General features: G+C 35.8%; 1 pseudogene; it reads right to left on the reverse strand.

Annotated features, from left to right (window-relative positions):
• Window positions 1–5386: 5386 nt before the first annotated feature.
• Window positions 5387–7041, reverse strand: LOC11443208 (elongation factor 1-alpha-like; annotated as a pseudogene).
• Between the last annotated feature and the right edge of the window lie 1117 nt (window positions 7042–8158).

Here is an 8158-nt window from a genome sequence, read left to right on the forward strand (position 1 = left end):
AGCATCTCCACCATCGTCATCAATATTGTTAAATTATAAATTGATGATAAATCTCTCAATAATATTTTGTTCGTTTTTTTTCTTCATATTTTGTCCGAGCATAGTGCAATTAACACAGGTAGAAGGTGTTTGCACAAACATTGTGGCTAATTGTGCTGATGAACATGTACATTGTCCATCACAATGTGAAGCCTTTGGAAGAGGTGTTAAACCTATAGGATCGAGTTGTGACTTCTACAACTTATGCACATGTACTTACGCACATCAAGTAACAGGACAATTTGGAGTTAATCAATGCGAAATTGGGATGGGACTATGCACTGATGATTGTAGGAATGATTGTTGTTATGCAAGGTGTGAAATCAAATATCCTAAGTCGGGTGTTGGGTATTGCGTGCAAGACTATGGTCTCGACTATTGCTCTTGTACCTACAGACGGCGTTGAGTTTATTCTTGATTGAAACAAAATACAATAAATAAATATATATGATATATATTCCTGATTCAAATTTATTCATATGTCCTTCTATCTTATCATCAAAAAAAAGTTATAGCGTTCTTCTAGGTCATGTAAACGCTTTTTTTTTTTAGAGGGAGTCGTGTAAATGCTAGGTAAAGAAAACATTGGTCTCGACTCAATCTCGTTTACTAGGATGAGTGCTTCTTGCTTGCTATGGCATTCGCCATGGCGTAACCAGCTTCACTCAGACGCGGGTTGCTGTTCCAGAAGCAGAAAATGCAGGGATCTTATGGAAGGGAATTAAATGGCATTAAACATTAATCAATGGAGAATCAAGTGCAAGTTAATATCCATGGTGCAATTAAAAAAGCATTAAACGAAGGAGTTAAGACTAACGTGAGAGTATGGGGAAGGCACGATTAGTGGCGGATCAATAACACAATAACACAATAAGAAATCCTCAAAACAAGGGTATGGGACGGGTAACGGGTATATAGGTACTCTCATACCCAAACCCGTTCGGAATGCAGAAACTACTTCATGTTGATTTGTCATGTTATTTTATTTGATAATTGTCGTGTTATAAAAACTACCATTGATATTTAAATTAGCAACTAAATCAATTGGTCTAAGAAATGTTAAAGTGAATATATTGTTGGATAATACATTACAATATTTCTCTAGGGGTTGCAAAAAAAAAAAACTTCTATTTTTTATTAAAAAAAATTATTCAATGCGGGGATGAGGTTCAATTTTTCATCCCCGTTGGGTATGAGTAGGGTAACATGTAAGTATATGAGAATCGGGTATGGGGACGGGGAATGTAAAACCCGTCCCCACCCTGCCTCGTTGCCATGCCTAGCATCAATTATTCAATGAAACTAAAAAAAACTATTTATTGCTTATAATAGTGATCAAAATAAGTAGTAAAGATAGTAGTAGGCCAAACCACTCGATAAAGATCTATAGCTTAGCTTGATTAAAGTCAGGGCCGTTCCTACGAATTCGGAGGCTCAGTTCTGTAAGTGAAAAGAGACCTTAATAAAATAAAAACATATATTTTTTTTTTAAAGAACAATTTTCTATTTAAATTTTTTAAAAGATAAATACAAGGTGTCGTATATATGTGATACACCGATAGATGAAAATCACTACTATATACATAAGGAACCTCAAACCACCCTCCCAAAAAACCACCCACCTAACACCAAAAGTAAGATGACTCAATTCTAATAGACATAAAACAAGACAACAAAAGAGGAAAAAGAAATCAAATCGGGGAAGAAGAAAAGGAAAGGCCGATGGAGTGATGGTGATGAAACGCGTGGTATCAGAGAGAAAGAGAATAAGAAATTTTTGTTTTTAGTGGGATAGTACTTAGTAGTCTAACCCTTGCACACCCTAAGGTCCGATCCTGATTAAAGACTAACCCGATTCGGTTTGTTTAATAACAAATTCAGGTTTACACTTTTTAGAAACCCTTTTTCAAGACACCCGTCTTAATCGTTATAATTTCCTATACTAAACCACTTTGAGCCACATGCATATCCAATTTGTATCTAAAGTTTATTGTAATTTTGTTTAGACTGTATGGGTTTAGTTATAAACTTTGAAATACTTGCAAACCAGAAGAAAAAAAAACATAAAAATACTTTTTTAGGTTTTTCTTTTTTGGAGGTGAAAATACTTTCTTATCTTTGATTTAAAATTTTGGGTTGATTATGAAATTACCTACATTCTAAGTCAAGGGTGGAATAAAAGAAAACTGAATGACACTCATTTAAGTCTCTTGAGGAAATGAAGGAAAAAGGACCAAAAAAATTCAAAATTCAGGGAGATTTGTTAATTTACTGCCAAATTTTATTTAACAAGTTTATTGCTTAAGGATAAGCAAAAATTCAAGTGTAGGTCTATGACGATAGTTAGTCGTATAATAGTTTTAGCATCATTTAAGAGCTACTTTAGAGTCTTTTTTTGCAAAGTATCTAATGTTTTGGTTGATATTTTGTAATTAAATCGACAGATAAACATGTGAGAGCAAATTGTTGCATAAGGCCTTGGAGCATGTCAAATCCCCCAAATCAGACAATTTTATGGTTGTGTATGATTTTTTAGAGATTATCGAAGTAAACCCTTGGTATTGTCACTACGAGTATTTCGGTGAGGAGAATTGAGACAAGGGATGAAAAAAAAAAAGGGATTAGTTATTGACTTATTGGTAAACGCATGATGCGTACTACAAGCCACGTGGCATGCAGTTGAAGGAAATTAATAAGTAGTGTCCAACAAATAGAAGAAGAGTAATGTATGCATTAAGTTAAGCATCAGGCAACTGGAAAAAAAATTGAAGGTGCGAGTCACTGCCTAATGGGTGATGCGCAGGAAGTTGTGCATGTCGCACAATGATTGTTCCAAAAATTTTGGAAATTACTCGCATATTAACATAGAGGCTTTTCCTCAGTTGAATAACACGTTCTGTCAATGATAAGAAGGTGAAATCGTGAACTAGGAAGGCTATCAGCGATCGAAGGCATCCTAGAGGTGAGGAATTGATCAACGATGATCCAAATTCATTTATTTCTTTACATATTCTCTTGTTTATGTTTAGTTATAATTTGATAGAAATCTTTTAGGTTAGGTCATGTATATGTTCCTCTATGTGATTGCTTGAACCACGTAATATATTCACTTGACTTTGAATACAATCGTTGTGTTTGCTTTTATTCAATTATAACTTGTTCTTATTGTTTTCTATGTGTTTACGAATGTTCTTAAGATGATTCAATGTGACTTACTATTATCCCTAACTTTGGGATTTTCCCAAGTCATAATTGTTCAATATGTAATATAGTTTTAGAGATATTATATTACTTCCTTTGTGACAATAGTTTGGTGCTCATACAAACCTTCAAAGGTTACAGTCTCACTTAAGACATTAAGGGGTTGTAACTGGAGAAGAGTTCTTGTGACACATTAACAAAGCTCTTTTGTTAGTCAAACAACCTTTGCCAATTGTAACCCTCAAGTCACATAATCCTACTCGTATTAGTAGTCGTAAAGTAGGAATTTCACAATCCATGTGGATACGAACTATATATATATAAATATTATTCCTTGATAACAATTTATTACACTTTTTTTGAGCAAAACAATTTATTACACTTGTTAAACCGACCATCATTACCTTCATAATGTTATATGTGGATGACATATTAATTGAAAGTTATCACATGCGTGCCAAATGTATCTTTTGGCCAAGAGTCCCTAACTAGAGTCTAGAGTAGCATAAGTTTACTACTTCTACTCTATGCATGCAATCGCTGCAAGTAACAAACAATAGAGTTATATTTAAATTAAAATATTTCTTAACAAAACACTATTAGAAGTATATTTTTACAGAATTTATAAAATATTTGTAAGAAAAAGCATGAGATTTACATCCCCTGCTAACCCTCAAAATTATTCAAAACTGAAATATCATCTTTAATTCACTTTACTCAACAAGCGAAACCTGATATCATCATTTCTTTCTCTTCCACAAGGAAATATCTGTAAACCTCAAGGCTTAATATGTGTGGAAGAGGGTGAAACATCTTTTGATTTGAATAATCTAAATCGACTACTGCATGACAGTATGTGCGAAGAAAACCAACTTGCCGGCTACTTGTTTGTCTCCTCAGTCCTCACAATGGAACCCAAAGTTCGGTATGTCTTCTGGCTTGCCACCTGGACGAAAGAAGTAAGTGGTTAGAGGTTCAACATATTCATCAAATAGAGCACAAAAATGTGAATGAGAAATATTGCTATTAACTCTGCACACTGGAAATCACAAGAGATTTTTCAGACTTTGCAATTTCACTCTTCAAATATTTCAAATCACTTTTTTTAACAAGACTAATAAAACCATTGATTAATAGTATAGATATCCATCTACAGATACCGTATGAGATTAAAAACATGTAAAAAATAAAAATAAAAATAAAATTAAAAAAAGAGCAAAGAAACACTTGAGATCCTGAACCAATGCATGGATCACCTCCACGCGAGTCATCCACAATCTCTGTATAGTTTTGTTCTTTTGGAACAGGATCAAGTGCACTGAAATACAAGATTTCCACCATATCCACATCACACCATACTCCACCAGGCCCCTGAAGAAAATTGCCACTGGTTTGAAATCCAGGATGCAATATCTCGACATGGATCTTACTCCTACTGGTGGAAAGGATATGCAAGGCATAACTGAATTCGACCACGACATTTGATTAAATTCCAGTACGCATACTCTAACCAAAGATGCTATTCCTACTGATGTGAAAGATATACAATACACAACTGAATTCTGGACAAATGGCAAAAATAAAGTCGATGAGCTAACAGATGATCAAAGGAAGCTAACAAAGTCCTCAATTACAACAGTCGGTGAGAAAAGGAACTATGCCATTTATGATTTTACTTCTAACACTAAAATGAATGATTCTCTCGAAAGGCTAGAAGCCAGTCAAATATCAGATGAGCCAGACTCCATAATCTATGGCATAATAGACAACAGAAACTCGGTGGAAATCGACAGCACACCTACTCCCAATGAGGAACTTATTATTATTATTGATGATGATGATGATGAAGTTGACATACGAGGCAGAACTGGGTTCAACCAGCAGGAGGGGATAAATGCTAAAAAGGAATTCGTTGAGCCAAAAGACGATCAAGAGAAGCAAATCGAATCCTCAAATACCACAGTTAAGTGAAATGAACAATCATGTGGAGGTTGATACATTTGGACAGATTTTCACGACTGAAACAGTTCCCTCTAAAGGCTTATGTAAGTTCAATCATTTTGAATATAAAGTCTCACATGAATTTCAATCAACAGTAAAGAATTTAAATTAAAGATTGTTAATAGCACTAGTCATTCCATATATAGAAAAATAATGAACGTTCAATCATTTTGATTACGAAGTCTCAAGTAACAGAAGACATTACATTTTTGCGATGAAGAAGCCCATCATCGCCAATAACTAGACCTGATACATTCTTGGATGGCGTTTCAGCAGAAACTGTTTCAAACGGTCCTTCTTTTCTTTTCTTTGATGAAGTTTCAGCATCATCTTTCTGATCAGTCGTGGAACCGGTCATCTTTGTCGCTGCCTTGTTCTTATAACCATTCTTCTTTACAGACATTATGACTCCAACAGCCACAGTTTGACGCATGTCTCTGACAGCAAAACGACCAAGGGAAGGATATTCATTGATACCCTCCACCACCATAGGCTTCATAGGAATCATCTTAACAATTCCTGCATCACCATTCTTCAAGGACTTCGGTTTTTTCTCTAATTCCACTCCGGTTTCTCTATCGAACTTTGTAGCCAGCTTAGCAAATTTGACAGCAACGTGTGAAGTGTGGCAGTCGAGGATAGGAGTATATCCTTTCGTAATCACCGACGGGTGATTAATGATTATAACGCGGGATGTAAATTTAGCAGCCTCCATGGCTGGTTCATCCTCGGAGTTTGAGGCTACATAGCCTCGCATGAGATTCTTATCAGACAATGTCTTGTTAGTAAGGCGAAATCCAACAATATCAGCAGGAAGGGCCTCATTAATGTTTTCCTGAAACTTCTGAATAGACTTGACCCCAGATTGTAGCTTAGTAGGGGCAAAAGTCAGTACCATTCCGGGCTTTAATACCCCAGTCTCAACACGTCCCACAGGTACAGTTCCAATACCTCCAATCTTGTAGACATGCTGAAGGGGAAGTCGCAGAGGCTTGCCTTCGGGCCTCTTAGGCTCGCTGATTTGGTCAATAGCTTCAACAAGGGTAGGCCCATCATACCAGTCAAGGTTAGTAGAGCGCTCAACGATGTTATCTCACTTAAAACCAGAGATGGGAACAAATGGAATATCATCAGCGTTATAACCAATCCTCGTCAAAGCGGGTGAAACTCCCTTCACAATTACTTCATATCTGTCCTTGGAGTATTTCGGTGTAGTGGCATTCATCTGTGAAGATAGATGTTAATAATTATTACTTATATAAATGAATTATAAAAATAATAATCAGATGCTGAAAATGTCAATACCTTGTTGCAGCAGCAGATCATTTGCCTCACACCAAGAGTGTACGCAAGTAGAGCATGTTCCCAGGTCTGACCATCCTTAGACCAACCAGCTTGCAAACCGAGAGTAGTGGAATTGATGACTAGAACAGCACAGTCAGCTTCGGAGGTCCCGATGATCATGTTCTTAATTAATGAAATCCCTGTGTCCGGGGGCATCAATGAGGGTGCAACAGTACTTGGTTGTCTCAAACTTGCACATGGAAATGTCAATTGTGATACCTCTTTCACGCTCAGCCTTGAGCTTGTCAAGCACCCAAGCATACTTGAATGAACGCATCTTCATCTCAGCAGCTTCTTTCCCAAGTGCCTCAATGGCACTCTTTTGAATACCTCCAAGCTTGTAAAGCAAATGACCGGCAGTAGTTGACTTCCCAGAATTGACATGACCAATAAAGACAATGTTGATATTAGGCTTTGAGTTAACCATCACTACTTCTGTCAATTAAACACAAAAAACATAGACACAAGTAAAATAAAAAATAAAATAAAAAATGTCAGTATTAATTAAACAATAAAGAGAAGGTTAAGTGCAATTTTGGTCCCCCTTTTGTTCTAATTTTTTATTTTGAAATTGAATACAAGATTTCAAATGACACTAATGTGGCACAATTTTTTTCACATATAGAAATCGCGAAGTCTGCGCTGAGATTTCCAGAAAAGCTAAAAACTATGAACCCTAAATTTTGACACCAAATTATGATAACATAATAATCAAGAACGGCTAAACTATTACATTACATAAACAACACAAACACCATAAATAAACCTCAGAACCCATTACATAATTCACTTAAAACAAACCTCCCAATCTAAACAACAACCAATTACTTTACTACGACTAAAACAAACAACAACGACAAAACTACAAGAAAACCACATAGACACTTCAGCATCATTAAACTACAAGTAAACTACAAGAGAAAGAGGAATCTGCGCTGAAACCCTAGAATTCGGAAGGAAGAGAAAGAGGATTTTGCGAAGCACAAACCCTAGGATTCGGAGGGAAGAGAAAGACGATTTCGCGATAATTTGGTGTGGTTTGGAATAAGCAAGGTGTTATGCGTTTTTATATTTTTATTTTATTCCTTAGTTTTTCTAATTCATTTCTCTTGTGTTGGATTTTGCTATCAATTATATTAGTATTTATATAGCTTCGTCCTTCACAAGATTTTGAGGAACGTTTAAGTTTTTCTGTAGAAAATGCATGTAGAGCTACGCCCAAGGTGCCTAAACCAACCAAACAAATTACTTTCGATTTGACAATTAGCAATGGAGTTTAAATAATATGTATGGATTGCTAGCATCTAATTTGTGCTGCCTTTTCAGTTAGTTTTCAAATATGGATTACGAAGAAAATGATTCTCAGAAGAAAATCAAAATAGGGGAAGCCGATAAAGATTCCATCCATAACTTAGCAAGACTACCAACAAAAGTAAGCTGGGTTTTGTCTGATCCTAGAGGCTTCTGGAACCCTATCCTCGATGATTCTATTGTACCGGCATCTGGAAAAGAGGAAATGGTCCCAAGCATTTTCAATATCCATCAATGAAGGAGCTACTTGTGGAGTTAATAA

The sequence above is a fragment of the Medicago truncatula genome, chromosome 2, assembly GCF_003473485.1.
Source record: "Medicago truncatula cultivar Jemalong A17 chromosome 2, MtrunA17r5.0-ANR, whole genome shotgun sequence".
NCBI classification, from domain to species: Eukaryota; Viridiplantae; Streptophyta; class Magnoliopsida; order Fabales; family Fabaceae; genus Medicago; species Medicago truncatula.